This window comes from Pinus tabuliformis, chromosome X, assembly GCF_031772625.1.
Source record: "Pinus tabuliformis cultivar Carrire ecotype Pingquan chromosome X, CPIR1, whole genome shotgun sequence".
NCBI classification, from domain to species: domain Eukaryota; kingdom Viridiplantae; phylum Streptophyta; class Pinopsida; order Pinales; family Pinaceae; genus Pinus; species Pinus tabuliformis.
In genome coordinates, this window is record NC_142308.1 from 879,344,374 (window position 1) to 879,361,099 (window position 16,726).

Consider the following 16,726-nt stretch of genomic DNA (forward strand, 5'->3'; position numbering starts at 1 on the left):
AAAGGAATAACCCTATAGGCATATGTGCTAGTTGGATTTGATTATGTCCACTAAAACCATCTAAAAATGAAAAATACTTATTTCCTGCCAAGGTATCTAATACTTGAACTATAAAAGGTAGTGGAAAAAGATATTTTAAAGTAGCTTTGTTTAATTCCCTATAGTCAATGCACACTCTCCAAAGTCTCTTTTTTAATTCCCTATAGTCAATGAACACTCTCCATTTTCCATTTTTCTTAGGAACAATTACTAAAGGTGAAACCCATTGACTATCTGATATTAGATAGATAAAATTCCCATTAATTAATTTTCGTAATTCCTCCTTAGCAATTTCTCTCAGATTATGATTCATCCTTATCTATGGCTGTCTAACTAATTTGGAATTTTCTCGAATATAAATATGTTTCATAAATTTTTTATGATCAATCCCTTTCATGTCAATGTACTCCCATGCATAAGCAGAAGAGTGTTTTTATAGCATCTGTATCAATTTTCTCTTTTGAAATTATTCCAAATTATTGTTAATGTTTAATGTTTTATCTGGAAAAATTTCTACTTGAGAATTTCCAAACTTTTCCATAGAATGTAAAGCCATTTGGTCAGATGATAAATATTCAATATTGCATTGTTCCTTAAAACTTTGATCTTGCTCACAGTATAAAGAAGAATCATTATTATTCATTAAATTTATCAATTGATCTTATTCATATAATTATAAAAAAATATAAATTGTTTGCAAATCATTAAAGTCTTCATTATCATTAACTATCCAAATATCGCTTTCTACTTCAATTATTGTTTTTGCAGAAGGATACAAGGTAAACTTCTTAGTGGAATTTCCATCATAGATATACATATCACCAGATAAACAACTTAAGAATGCATCAGTTGTAGCTATCCAAGTTCTACCAAGGATCAATGGATTTCCTCCTAAATTATTCTTGGGATTAAAATCATGAAATCTACAAGATATTCCCAAGAATTTAGAGAAACACATAGATCTTCTAATACTCCATCTGGTTTGATAACAGATCTATCTGCTAATTGTAATAATGTAGGATTATATTGAAGATTAGGAAGTTTAAGTTGCTCCATTGTTTGTTTGTTTAGGATGTTAATGGCTGCTCCTAGATATATTGAATTGTTTGGAATCTCAACGCCATTGATATGAATTTTCACAATGGGACTACCAGGATCTAGATATTTTGAATAATAGGTTTTCCCATCATGATATCAATAATTTTTCCTACCAATTGAATTTTTTTAATATCTTTTCTTTTTCTTCTTGGTTTTCTAATGCATATCTCCTTGATAGTTTTTGCAAATATTGGTATTTCCTTTATACCTTGTAATGAAGAAATTTTAATGCAAATATTCTTAAGTTCATCTAGCATATCATAATCTGGTAAAACAATTTTCCTTTCTATTCCTTTATCAATTGTGAGCCTTTCAGGAAAAAGTGGATCTTGCAAAGAATCAGAAGGTTGTTGTACTAGAATTGTAGGAGCTTGCTTTATTTGCTCATCCTTTGATAGTATAGGAACATATTCCTCTAAGGAAATGTTTTCTTGATCAAGATTCACATGTTTCTCATGAACTTCTTCCCCTTTACATTTTTCGATGGCAGTTGTTGGTGAATGTTTTGGCAAAACCCTACCAAATATAATTTGAACATCATTTAGACCTAATGGGTAATCATACAAGCTTGAAAAATTTGTCCTTCGACATTGTAAATAGCTTGTTGATTTTTATTGTTTGGATTTGGAAGTGGTTGGGCATGTAGTTGATTGGGTTTTTGAGGAAATGGTAATGAAAGTTGTTGATTTGGATTTTGAAATTGAGAAAGTTGAGTTGGTTGAGGAGGACAATATTTTTGTGGAAAATAAGGATATGGTTGTTGGAATTGAGGATAATGAGGATATTTACCATAAGGATTTTTCCAACCTTAAGCCCAAGATGGTTTTTGAGATTATGGGGTCTAGGGTTTCCATGGCATGGGTGTAGTCCAATTGTTTTTTGGTTGTGCATATGATTGATTATCTAAACTTTGGGTAATATTGATTGTTGATTTTCCATGGTATTTTAATAATAAAGCAAATAGATTTAGGTTGTCTTGTCCCAACTTCATCTTGAAAATAGCTTTAAGACTAGGTATTTAAGGGCATCCCTTCATGTTAGCACATATGACACAAATTTATATACTATAAAGGAGCCATTCTCTTAAGGCATGTTTCTTTCTACACTTGGGACAAAAAATAGATAATGCAGTATTCTCAGCTTTTTGCTTGTTTTGTATCTTAAGGGTATCTTGCTAGGTCCCTATAATACTAGTGTATCCCCCTTATTGTTATTGTTATTATAGCCCCATTATTTTTATTTTTGTGCCCATGTAGCCCCCATATTATTATTGTTGTGCTCCATAGAAACCCACTATTGTTATTGTTGTGCCCTTACATTATTATTGTTATGTAGGCTCTGATTATATTGTGACCCCTTAGACTCTTATATATACAAAGGAGGCCTTGTCATTTGAATCATCCAAGAATTTTTCATTTATGTAATGTAAAGGAGGTTTTCCCCTCAAAGAGGATAAGTTTTAAGTCATTGATCTATCTATTTGTGAGCTGGTTGCATAACATTTTGTATAGGAGCTTTGGATTCTAGGGTTTCGCTACTTGAAAAGGGTCATCGTGGAATGTTCGCTATAACTTTCTTTCTACGAAGCTTTAGAAGTTGAAATTGAAAACACGTAGAGCCAAAATGTTAGTGAACTTCATGTACGAATTTCAAATATTGTTTCACTATATTTTCTGTGATATGGTCCAAATACATTAGGGTTTTTTCATGATCTAGAATTTAGTCTCAAACAAATGATCTAGCATCATAACTTTCGTTTCAGCCGTCATAATTGAATTATGTAAAAATTGGTTGAAGCAGAATAGATTGTAGTTTCATTTGTAGTATATTCAAGGCTGATGGTTCAAAAAGTGACACGTGGCACTCCGTACTAGTTTGCTCAACTGAACCAGTCTATAATCAGGTCATTGTGGGAGATTGGGCATAACTCTTTCTTTAAGAATCCAATCTTGGCCTCACTGGTTGGGTTGGAAATAAGACACTGAGGGATACTACAGGACAGAATTTCATATCTTGGAGATTTACAATTATAGAGATACAATAGCTACAATATCTAGCTCCTAAAAAGCAAGAAAAACGTGTGTATTTTTTAATTTTGCATAAATTTTGTGTAAAAAATAAGTTAGAAGTGATTCAAAGGGAATATTGAAGCATATATATTAGTATTTTGTTCGAATATGTCTCCCCCAAAAAAAAATTCTACACCCATTAAGGCCTCAGAAAACTCCACTATGACACATGAAGAAGAAGAATTGCAACATGATATATCAAAGTTACAAGACCAAGTGCAACAAATTTTAGTCTCACAAAGAGAAACCAAACCTGACATGGATGGATTAAAATGGGAAATGGACGGTATTAAAGTCAAAATGTATGGTATAAAAGGAAACATGGATGTTTTTAAAGTAGACATGGATGCGATGAATGTGAAGTTGGAAGGGTTGACAAAGTTGTTGCAAGAAAGGCTTCCTAGTGGTGACAAGGTAATCCATAAAAATCATGATGAGGAAAAAAGGAATATTAATTATGATTTTAGAGACTCCAATGTGGGGTTAAACAACCACCACATTCTAGAGATATATATGAGGAAGATTGATGGCAAGGATCCGATAACATGGATACTACAGATGGAGCAATATTTTGATCTAATGGATGTGCAACCCTCACAAAAGGTACGTACTTCATCTTTATATTTAGAATCCAATCAGTTTTTATGGTATAGATGGTTTTTATCATAAACTACTTGTCACCTGGTAATTTTTTATGGAGGAAATGATAACACATTATGAAGATATAAATAGAAACATCTTCTTTAGTCAATTGATAAATCTCACAAAAGGGTTCAATGGCGAAGCACATTGAAGACTTCCAAAAATTGAATATTCAAGTAACCGATATTCCAGAGGAGCATAGGATTGATGCCTTCATAGGTACTTTAAAAGACAACATCCAACATGAGGTTTGCCTTTGCGAACCTGATTCATTGGAGAAATAATTCAGTGCAGCAAGCAAAGTTGAAAGCAAAATTATGGAAACAAGGAAATCTACCACTCACAACTATAATATGGAAGCGTTGTTGTTCTTGGTATTCCACAACCTACAAGGTTGACATGACAATAATTGGGGGAAAAAGGAGCAAAAGGTATTTTTTACGGTTGTGATATCAAATACACTAAAGGTCATAAGTGTGCTGAGAAGAAATTATTCTGCATAGATTGTGAAAAGGAACAAGAAACATCAAAAGTAGAGGATATACACCAAGAACCAACCCCAAAGAAATAATAAATGAATCTAAACATATCTTGTAATGCATTGGCGGGAATTACCACTCCTCAAACTCTCAAGATAGAAGGATATATCAAGAAGAAAAAGGTAATAGTGTTGATTTTTTCAGGTAGTACCCACAATTTTATTCATTGTCAGATAGCCAAGGAATTGAAAATGGAGGAACTATAAATTTCTCTAGAAAGTTCCATAATATCAAGCTAACCATGGGGGAATATGTATTGAGTAGTCCATTGCTTTCAATTCCAATGGGTGGTGATGATGTTGTACTAGGAGTCCAATGGTTACAATCTTTGGGGACAATAGAAAAAAATTTTAGAAGGAAAGGAAGTTGAATTAAGGAGTATCACAAGGAAACCAGGAAAGATAATTAGCTCTAATGGCTTGAAAAATATTTTGAAGAAAGAACAAAGGGGCGTAATTACATAATTATGCTCACTAGAGGTTCAAAAATCAAAATCATCTATTTCTCCATATCTCTAAAAAGGTTTTGACAATCATTCCAAGGTGTTTGGGACTCCCAAAGACCCCCCACCTATTCATGATCATGATAATGCTCTTCATTTGATTCCAAGAATTTTTCCTCCAAACATCAGGCCTTACAGATATCCTTATGCCCAAAAGAGTGAAAGTGAATATGTGGTTGCAGAAATGCTAGAGGCTGGTATAACTCAACCTAGTCAAAGTTCCTTCTGTGCTCCAGTAGTATTGGTGCACAAGAAGGATGGATCATGGTGTATGTGTCTGGATTATAGGGAGCTCAACAAGATCGCTATTAAAGATAAATTTCCCATTCCTATCATTGATTAATTGTGTAGGTTTTAACCCTATACAGAAATTACCTGCATATGAATTCTAAGAACGTAAAATAGCGAATGGCGACGTCATAAAACATGAAACATATATACACAGATATTTTCCCTTAGATCCAAAAACTGGGACTACCAGAAGGATTTTTCATTATGTTCCTTTCAATGTTACAGTACATATATATATACATGTTGAAGCATCCATAAACCCCAATCCAAAAACCCTTGATTAGTACATAACCATAGTTCCCTTGACCGGATATAATAAATACCATGGACAAAAAACCATCATGCCCAAAACCATGTGCGAAATCCATGCACAAAACCATAGGTAGGTCCACCCACCTAATATAGGGTAGTCGTGGAAGGAATATAACACAACCCAACATTCTTCCACTTGTTTTCTTTCCACAGGGGTCCACATGAGAGCTTAGTTATTGTTCTAGCCCTGCAACACCCATTGTTTCTCTACACCAAGAGAACTTCTCAGTGCTTACAGACTTTTTCAATGCATGTGCAGTATTCTTCAAAGTGTCCACCTTTACCAGCAACACCTTTTTGTCCTCAACCATATCCCTCACAAAGTGATATTGAACATCAATATGATTTGTCTTTGAATGATAAGTAGGGTTATTTTCCAAGAAAATTTCACTTTGGCTATCACAGTCTATCCTTATAGCTCGTTGTACTAACCCCATACTTGAAAACAATCTCTGCAACAAAATTGATTCCTTTCTTGCATGAGTGGTTTCCATGTATTCTGCCTCTATAGTTGAAAGTACCATTACATAATATCTCTTACTTATCCAACTGACTACACCTCCAAATAGGTTAAACACATACCCACTTGTAGATCTTCTCTGATCCATATCTCTAGCCCAGTCTGCATCAATAAAGCCACGGATGTACAAAACTCTATCCAATCCTGATCTTCATTGGGAGCACAAACCATAATCACTAGTGCCACACAAATACCTGAAAACCCACTTCACTGTTGTCCAATGATCCTTCCCTAGTTTTGACATAAACCTGCTCAATACTCCCACTGCATGTGCAATGTCTGGTCTAGTACATACCATTGCATACATCAGGCTACCAACTGCAATTTCATATGGAACACAGGACATGTCCTCTTCCTCTTCTTATGTCTCGAGACATTGTTCAGCAGATAACTTTACACCTACAGGAATAGAAACCTTCACCGGTTTACTATCCTGCATATTAAACCTCTACAGTATTGTCTCAACATAATTCCTCTGGCTTAACCAGAGCTTCCTCTTTGCTCAATCTCACTTAATTTCCATGCCCAAAATATAGTTTGTGATACCAAGATCTTTCATGTCGAATTTTGAGGAAAATTGGGTCTTCAAATCCTGGATAATTTTTTTGTCATTTCCAACCAACAACATATCATCCACATACAAGACCAGATGAATAACACAGACACCAATTAATTTAAAATACACACAGTGATCTTCTTTTCTTCTGGTGAAGCTAAGTCCCCATATAAATGTATCAAATTTCTAATACCACATCCTTGGTGATTATTTTAACCCACACAAAGACTTTTTTAACTTGCATACTAGTTCTTTCATACCCTTCACTGCGAAGCCTTCAAGTTGCTTCATGTATATCTCTTCTTCTAAATCCTCATGAAGAAATGTTTTCTTCACATCCATCTGTTCTACCTCAAAATCAAAAGCAGCAACAATAGATAAAAGTAATCTAATAGAAGCTACCTTGGCAACAGCAGAAAAATATCACCAAAATCAATTCCTGGGACCTGGGAATAACCTTTTGCTACCAACTGATATTTTTATTTCTCCACCATTCCTTCTACATTAATATTCTTCTTAAACACCCATTTGCTGCCAATGGGTTTCCTTCAATCCGGAAACTCAACCAGATCCCAAGCCTCTTTTTTGTGCAAAGATGCCATTTCATCAACCATGACCTCTTTCTAGAGTTTTCCATCCTCTGAATCTACTACTTCCCTCACAATTCTAGGATCATCATCAATAATAGATAAAGAAAAATTTGAACGAAAAGCAAATGGACTATACCTTTTTTACTTCCTGCTTTCTCAAACTGATCTTCTCATAGCCAGATTTTGTGGCTCTCTATCTTCTGATTCCTCTTCTGTTGTAAAGTCTGATTCTTCCTCCTCTAGCTCAAACTATATCTTCTCATGTTCCTTTGGTAGGACTTCATGTTTAATAACATCTTTCACCTCACTAAACACCACATCTCAGTTGTACACAACCTTCCTTGTTTCTGGTTCCATAGCTTCTAACCTTTTAAACCATCCTTATACCCAATAAAGATTCACTTTTCAAATTTACTATCGAACTTTGTTCTTTTCTCCTTTGGAACATGTACATATGCATCACATCCAAATACCCTCATATGTGAAAGAGAATGTTTCTTACGAGTCCATACCTCTTATGGAGTCTTATCCTCCAACGCTGATGAAGGTGATCTGTTAACCACGATACATGCAGTCTCCACCACCTCTACCCAGAATTCCTATCCTAACTCGGCACCACTGAGCATGCTTCTTGCCCTTTCCATCAACATCTTGTTCATTCTTTCTACAACTCTATTTTTCTCAGGTGTGTATGTAGTAGTCTTCTGTCATGCTATACCACACTTCTTACATATGTCTTCAAATTCCTTCTTGCAAAACTCTCCATCGTTATCTGTCCTTTGCACCTTTATCTCCTTCTATGTCTGGTTTTCCACCGCAATCTTAAATTCTTTAAACCTGTCAAAGACTTAAGATTTCTTCCTGAGGAAATATATCCATGTATTCCTTGAGAAGTCATCTGTGAATGATACATATTACACATGATTTCCCACTAATGGAACCGACACAGGTCCAAACACATCACTGTGCACAAACTCTAATATTTGTTTCGCCCTCTTACCACCAGAAGGGAAACTCACCTGGTTTTGCTTCCCATATACACATTTTTCACAGAAATCAAAATTCAGAGAGATATTAGACATACATTATATCATATCTTTACCATGAAGTATTTGAAGGCCGTTCTCTCCAATATATCTAAGCATTTGATTCCATAGCATGGTCTTTCTCTAGAGAGCACAAGATTTTCTGCTCAACTTTCAAGAACCACAGAATTGTTGCACCCATCAATAATAGTTCTACCTTAAAGCTAGTACAGAGTTCCAATCCGAACTCCCCGCATCAATACCAGTGCTCCCCAAGTGATCTTACAGGTATCTTTCTCGAACACTGTTTTTATGCCTGCATCAACCAACTCGCTTACAGAAATCAGATTTCTGGCCAATGCAGGAATATGCAGAACACCTGGAAGTGTTCTATTCCTTCCACCTTGCAACTTCAACTTGAATTTTCTGCGACCAATGATTCTAGCCTTCTTTTCATCCCATAAGAAGACATCACCACTGTTACACAGTAATTTGTCACTGTCTCCCTGTCAGTCACCCTACTGTGTCAAGAATTCACAATAATCAAGTCCATGCCTTCTGAACTGGCCCAAAACCCACTTTTCAGCGCGTCTGTTTCTAAAATATCCGCGCTGACCGGCGGCTCTTAGTGTATTCAGTGCGCTGCCAGCGCGGAAGCACATCACTTTTCCGCGCTGGTCGCATTTTATGAGCCAGCGCATCTCTCCTTTGTATTGAGTCGCGCTGACGTGACTTTCCCAGTTATTGAGGCGCGACGTCAGCGCGTCAGTCGCCTTATAATCCGCGCTGATCCTGTTTGGGCGAATTTGTTCCAACAGCCAGCCTTCCAGATCACTCCAGGTTTGGTTGTTGGCTTTGTGAGTATCGACTCCCTTCTATGGCATGTCTGTTCGACTCTTTGCAACCACTTCCCTCAAGGATAAGCTCATCCTCCCACCTTTTTAGGAGGCTCCTTCTCCTATATAAACTTCCACCATTACCATGAGCAGCTAGTTTGGAATAGCTTGGATTGTATAGAGCTTATAGTGCTCAGATTGCTGCTACTATAGGTATTTGGTGTGCTAGGTGTGAGAGAGAGTTTCTTGTCTTGGGAGAATCATTTCCAAAGGTGAATGCTTGAGACGCTTGCTGACTGGACCCTCCTGAGAAGGATACCGATGTCAGAACATTTGGTTGTACTCTTCTCTGTCTTGATTAATAATAGATGACTGCTATTATTGTTCCATTCTCATTTGTACATGCAATGGTTAACTGTGAATTACATCTTTTTTGACTGATGTATGGTTGCTTTTATTAGATTTCACGCTTGCGTTTGTTTCCTCTTCGTGTGTGCAGGTGTCTATTCGCGGGGATCGCGGAGGATTGTGACCAGCCAAAGCGAAGGAGCGAAGGCAGCATCTCTTCGTCAAACGACAGCGCTGGAATCCAAGTAGGTGCTCTTTACCTCTTGTTTAATTGTAATTAGGAACATGCATGGCAGCATTGTGTGATTGTTGCTAGACCCTTGCTGGGCTAGTAGGGATCGCCTCTATCCGTAGAGGGGATTTACCTCTCCAACAATTTGGCGACTCCGCTGGGGATCAGCCTTTTTTGTCTCTTGAGTCCATCTTTGTGTTTGAATTTGATTGTTCTCTCTTGTCGAGATTCTGGGATTGCTTCTCTGCTTGTAAACTTTCTGGGTGCATCTGAGAAGTGTTTTAACTGTTAAAAGGTCTTTACCTTTGGTTTGGGAAGTTTTCGCTTTGGTTTTACTGGCTTTTTACCCTCAGCGCGCTTTAATTCAAAACAGACGCGCTGACGTCGCGTCCCTTCTTTTGTGTTGTCCTTGTCATCGCGCCTGTACCATCAATAGTCGCGCTGACCTCGTTTTCAGAGACAGCGCGCTTTATCCGTGTGCTTCCGCGCTGACGTCGCACACTTGCTTCTTTGTCCTCCCTGTCATCGCGTCTGTGTGATTAATAGTCGCGCTGACCTCATTTTTCTGAGACAACGCGCTTTACCGGTGTATTTCCGCGCTGACGTCGCAAAGTTGCTACTGGACACCTCCTGTCAGCGCCGAGTTGCTGAAGGCCACCCGGGTTGATCCTGTAAAACCTGATTTTGTCCAGATCAGCCTCCTGAACCTGTTCCTTTAGCTTTCCCCTCTTCTCTCCACTTGGTTTGCGGCTTGTTTTTCACAATTTGAACTCTGAGCTGCTTGCTTGCGAAGTCTTGTTCCACAGGGTTTCGTTTTTCTCATCTTTTCGATTTTGCAAATACCTTCCTCTTTGCTTTCGCTGCTTGATTTGTGTTTTCGCCATCACCTTTACAGTTGCTGGATTGTGTTGAGTCTCTAATTGACTGGTTGTAACTCTCATCCTTCGGGTGTTTGCTTTTCTCCATTGATTTCACACTCTAGCCCTAGGGCATCTAGTGGACGTGTGTGTGTCAAGCCTTCCTTAGGGATCTTGTTTGCTTGTTTGACCAGCCAACTTCAGATTTGTTTATGCACTTGTTCAGTGATTGTTGAAGTGTTTTGGGTTGTGTTTCCGAGTGGTTTTCGCTTCCTCTTTGCTTGCAATCCTTGCTTGTCTCGCCGAGCTTAGATCACATAGCTCGTGCAGAACTTAATTTTCCTTTTGATTTGAAAATCTTTGTTGGGTGTTTTGGGAACTTTGTGTGCTTTCATTAAGTGATTTGCTTGGTGTTCCGGTTCCTCCAAATTCATTTAGATGCTTTATGCCATTGAAAGGAAATCAAACTAGTAGCTTTGCTTTTGAAATTGAAAAGGAAAAGAACATTTCATTGATTTGCATTTTCAAAAGAAAAAGTTTCCTTTCCTCGCTTTTAGCTGCATTAGGTTGTTGGTTTGCTTGTATTCGTTTTGTTTGATCAAAAATTCTTTACCTTCTCATAGCTAGAATTCATCGAACAAAATGAAATTCTTTGGCATGTAGTTTGCATCTAGGTAATTGTGAGAGAACATACGATAGAGCCTGAAATCGAAACTTAATTTCAAGATCAACTATAAAATGAACCGAATGAATCTAAAAACGCATTGGAACTAAACGCAAACATCTAGAGGTCTAGGTTAGAGACGTGTTCTGGCGTCTTTAAACATAGTCACTGTTGTTTCACATTAGGTTGGGTGATTCCTCCTTCTGTGACTCGATAGTGGTCTAACACGGACTGCGCTCCCACGTACCGTCGCGTATATAGGGAGACCCCACTAGGCTTTTATCCTTTATCCATAGGAAGCCGAGTCTGCCGCCTTGTGAACCGTAACGCACCGAACACAGCATTCGGGAAGATTGACTGCAGTACGGGAAGTCCTTGGCTCTCATACGAGTGCTGAGGTGTATAAGCAGTTTTACGGGTTGCTTGGTAAACCTTATACCTAGAGTCTCCAGAGCAGTCACTTTTGATCCTTTTCGGACTCCCTAAATGAAAAGGTGCCTGTGAGCGTCTTGTCACTTCGTGCTCATTAAACATTCGAAGGAGACTGGAGTCATCTTTTCGTCCTTTTCTTGACTCTTGAAACATGAAAAGGTCAAGTTTGGTTCTTGTGTCTTAAAATTAATTCGGCCACGATAACATCACCCGGTTAGATCTTGTGTGCGTTAGCTTGAGTAGGTTTCGTTTTCATTCGCTATGGCAACTTTTCTGGGATTCACTAACCCAGGTTCCCCCTCTGATGGGAATCCAGGACAATTCCCTCCTCTTGGGAATGTTGGTGCTCCGTATATGGCGACGTTGTCCCTACCTGGGTTAACTGTCGGGTTGCCTGTCTGGTTGTTTTCAACCTCTTTGGTCCCTACCGTATCGGCTGTTAGTCCATCAGTCCCTCCACCTGAACAACGTCATGTTGATCCTAAGGTGGATCTCTCCCCTTTGACGCCTACTTCTACGTCGTCCTCTTATACTTCGCCTGGTGAAAGTCTCGATTCGCATAACCAGGTGGCTAAGAAAAAGAAGAAGAAGACCAAGAAGAAGAAGTCCCCTAAGGGAGAGCCTACACACACAGTCCCCCCCTCAAGTCTAGCTATCCCCTCCAGTATACCTGAAGTCGGGTCACCTTCTGCTCCTCCGCGGAAGGTCAAGTTTCCTTGTCGATTATGCAAGGAGGACCATCTCCTTCGTGATTGCCCTGGCATTCCCAGGGTATTAGAAGTTTGGTCTCACGATCCGGCCCGCCCTCCATCGTCCACTGATGATCATGGCGATGCTACCTCATCAGTTGGGAATGGTAAGGAGAAAGGGAAGCTTCGAATCCCCTGTCGACTTTGTGAAGGCAAACATCCCCTTCACCTTTGTCCACTCATGGATAAAGCCTCTGCTGTGTTGGAAAGTCTTGCTGCTCCTCCGAATCCATTTCCCGCTGGTTATCAACGTCTTTCTACAGCTGTAGATCGCGCCCCTGTTCACAAAGAGATCGCTTCAGATTCCCCTTTTGTCCAGGCCCCTCTTCCCGAACCTGGCTGTTCCCAGCCTGTTCCAGACCCGCCGTTGGTCGGAAAGGGTGTTGATTCGAGTTCACCTCCTCTCAACCACTCTGTTTCGGAAGAGCAAAATTCTCATGTTCTTCTCATCTCCTCAGATTCTCCTGAGCTTGATAAAGGTTCTCCTGAAACCTCTCCGGAGAATTTAGATTCGGTTCTTTCCGAGCAGGGGGGCAACCATATGGTTCCCCCACCAAGTAGTTCGGTCATCTCCTTTGATTGGAGTCGTTTGACTGCCCCTCCCCTTTCGTCCCATGTGCCTTTCTGGGTCACCGCCTATGCTTGCAATAAGGCGCTGCCCGGCACTATGTTAGATGAAGGAGCATCGGTTAGTCTCATGCCCGTTACTACTTGGCGAGCTTTGGGTTCCCCATCGCTTGTACCTGTCGCACCGCATCTCACCGCGTTTGACGGAGGAACGAGTCAGCCATTAGGGATCCTCCCGAAGTTCCCTATTACTTTGGGAGGCAAGACTGTCTATATAGACATCTCAGTTACCCAAGGTTCTTTAGACTTCAGTCTTCTCCTTGGTCGTGATTATGTGTATGCCATGGGAGCCCTTGTTTCTTCACTTTTCCGTGTGGTCTGCTTTCCACACGACGGAAGAATCGTGACATTCGATCAATTATCGTTCGTTCGTCCACAAGCCCCTCCCGCGCATTCGTCTTTCCCTCCTGGCTTTCATCCACAAGTTGCATCTGCCTCGCCGCAAATCAACTACGTGGCCGCCCACCCCGTGCCCGTACCCAGTGGTGACACCATCGTCCATAGTGTCCTAGGGGCATTAGGTCCTGATTTCAGAGATGTTGGCTTTCCCTCCGGAGCCACTTTCTTGGAGGCCTCCACTTCCCATTCATTATGACGAAGTCTGGATGGAGCACAGTTCCTTGTCTTGTGTCAAGCTCGCTAAACAATGAAACAAGGCGTTCCGAGGATAGTTCTTTTACCTGTGTCAACCTCGTTAAAACAATGAAACATGAGCTCGTGCAATTCGAGCGCAATAACTGTTTTGTCAACCTTCAACCCATTTTCAATGGCTTGAAGCTTGGGGGGCATGTACCTCGAATTGAGACACGATGCTGGGGGCATGCCCGTTCCTTTCCCATCAAGCATAGTTTGCATGTATATACGTGCCTTTAAGCTTGCATCAAAAATAAAATCCATTGTTCAAAGCATAGTTTGCATACGTGATTATCATGTGTGTTTTTAAGCTTTCATAAAAATAAAATGCATGTGCACATTCCGCAATGGGTCGTTTGTTATGCAGTAAGTACACCAGATCACATGAGTGTCAAACAAACGCATAGCATATAAAACACATTATCATATGTAAAAGATCCATCTAAGAATAAGCATACGATAAGATATTTTCTCAAGCATAGTTTGCATGCGTGCGTGTGTGCTTTTAAGCTTGCATTAAAAACATTAAAATACATGGGTCATGTGTTGTGCAATTCATACATAAGATCACATTTGTACTGAACATTTGCATAACATAAGCAAAAACATCATCATATGTAACAAGATCCATCCAAAAATCGGTATGTATATATATATATATATATATCGTGTGGCGCACTGAGGCGCTCAAAAATAAGTGTATGTGTCAAAAATGAGAGTCACTGTTCTCCATACATTTGAGACATATGTCTCTCAAAACATCAAAAAGAAACCTAGGCGACTACTGTGTTGGGTTGTGCTCTCTGTAGCACACAGCCGCTCGTGCCACCCACCTCAACAGGCGGTGCACCCTGGGTACCACCCCCACTGTATGGATCTGGTGCTCTATGGGAACCTCCTCGACTCCCTGATAGTCTGGCACACCCTCCAGCAACCCCTCAAGGTTGCGAGCTATGGTCTCTGAGGTATCAACTCCTGGAGGGACCAAGGCAAGGACATTAGCTCCCTGCCCCTCTCTCCGCGCCTCTGGGGCTAAGCCGACAGGTCTGACAGGTCCCACATCTGCATACGGCGACATTTGTTAAGACATATACATTAAAATCAAAAACATTAAAAAACTCAGAAAAATCCAAGTGTCATACCTCCATCATCCCAGTGGTCTCTCGGCGGCAATGGCATGTCGGGATCGTTGCGGAAATCCATACCTGCGTACGGCCAATCCTCAACGAAAATGGTCTGCTGCTCCAACCACTCTCGGAAAACCACTCCCCCATTAGCTGGCCGGCCACCACCCCCGCGTGGCATGATGCGAGCCCATCAAGTCGCCCTCGTCTCCCGCGGACTCCTGGGAGGATCCATGGCTATAGTCTGCAACCGCATGACTGGCACCTGCTCCAGAATAAGTGGAAGTAAGAGCGACCCATAGCCAAACTGTTTCGACTCTCCACGTCGACATTTGTTGAGTTGTCTCTTCATGCTGTTGGTCACTGCAGTGGCCCAGTCAAACACAGTAGGCTGTAGGCAACCAAGAGCTAGCAGCAGATGGGTCTTCGAGGCCTCATGGTTGGCCAAGCTCCCTGCTGCCCGGGTCACCATAAAAAGGATGGTGCGAAGAACTATGTCTCTCACCGTGGGAATTGACACCTTCCCACTCCGCGTTTTCTCTGCCTCTGGACATACTCGAGCCATGAGTTGGTCGAGAGTCTCGCCGCTGGGTCGCTACCCCTCCAGAATGGGCCTCGCCCCCCGGCGCGACAAACCAGTCAAGAAATATATGTCCATGTAGTCAAACTCGATGTCTTTACCGCGGATGGTAAATTTGCCGTCTATTGGGTTCCATGACCGGATCAGGAACTCCAGTAAGTCATGATGAGCTCTCAAGCGTGGAGTAAGGAAGAATTTTAAGAATCTGCATGCCCGCATGGCATCTCGGCAATCCGCTCTTGCAAAAGCAGCTATGTCCTCAACATCGTGAGCCCTCTCTTGCCACTGGAAGGCCATTGCGTCCTGCATGAACATTAAAACCAATTAGAATGCTGGCTAACAAAAATTCCACGTTCAAATTATAAAAATTAAAATTTGACTGCGCCAGCGCGGCTGTTTTTAAAACAGCCGCGCTGGCAATGGCGGACCTTTTGTATTTTCTCCAGGTCAGCGTGGAAGAACACGGGTTTTCCGCGCTGACCCGAAATTTGGTACGTGTAATTTTCATCGGCCAGCGCAGACCCGAGCGGGAAACCCGCGCTGACCGAGAGCGCACCAATGGCTCAAAAATCGTCCAATTGGGCCAATCCCACCGTCAAAATACTTACAAAAAGACTCAAAAAAGGGCGCATGGCAAGAGGAACCTACCTGGAGCAAGCCGTTCGCCGAATGGTGTCCGCACGAGGAAGAATTGGCTCCGTCAACTTCACAGCTTCACAACGTTCTCAATGGCTCAATTTGGTAACAATGGTGAAAATGACTATTTACCTTTCTATTTATAGTAAAAATGGCTCAATTAATTATAATTTTTACGAATATGGGTTTATGGTCATACTTTTGCCATGGCTTTAGCGTTTTTGTCAATATTTTATACATGTTTTAATATGTTTTTAACATGTCGAACGGATTTATGCGGGTATTTTCATTGTGCAGGTCCTTCGAAACGGTGGAAATCATAATGATCCTGAAATCACTTGGTCGCAAACAATGTCGTCTTTGAGCTCTTTTCCGACACAAAACAAGAAAAGATGGCCGAGCCTCCTTTCAGCTCGTTAAAAGGAACGAGAGGCGGTCATTTTAAGCTCTTTTTTCGACCGTATAACTTAAAAAGATTGTCGGGTGTTTGTCGTTTCGCACTCGTTATTGGCTCTAAAACGACGTGTCTTCGACCGCTTTTTTACTTTTTCGGGTCAAAAACACTATTTACGAAAAGTACTCCTCGATCGTAATGGTCGGGCGGTTCTTTCGGGCATTGTTTTATACTTTTTCGGGCTCGAGAGACACAACTGTACGAAAAAGGACCCCCTTGGAGTCTCCTTTTCCGCTGTCTTTTCAGACTCTCTAAACAAGAAAAGACGCCGAGTTTTTCCTTTGTCAGGCTCGTTAAACACTTGATGACATCGGGCATTGTCGAAATGACACTCTTCAAGCATATGCTATCCCCGTCAAGCTTGTCATCAA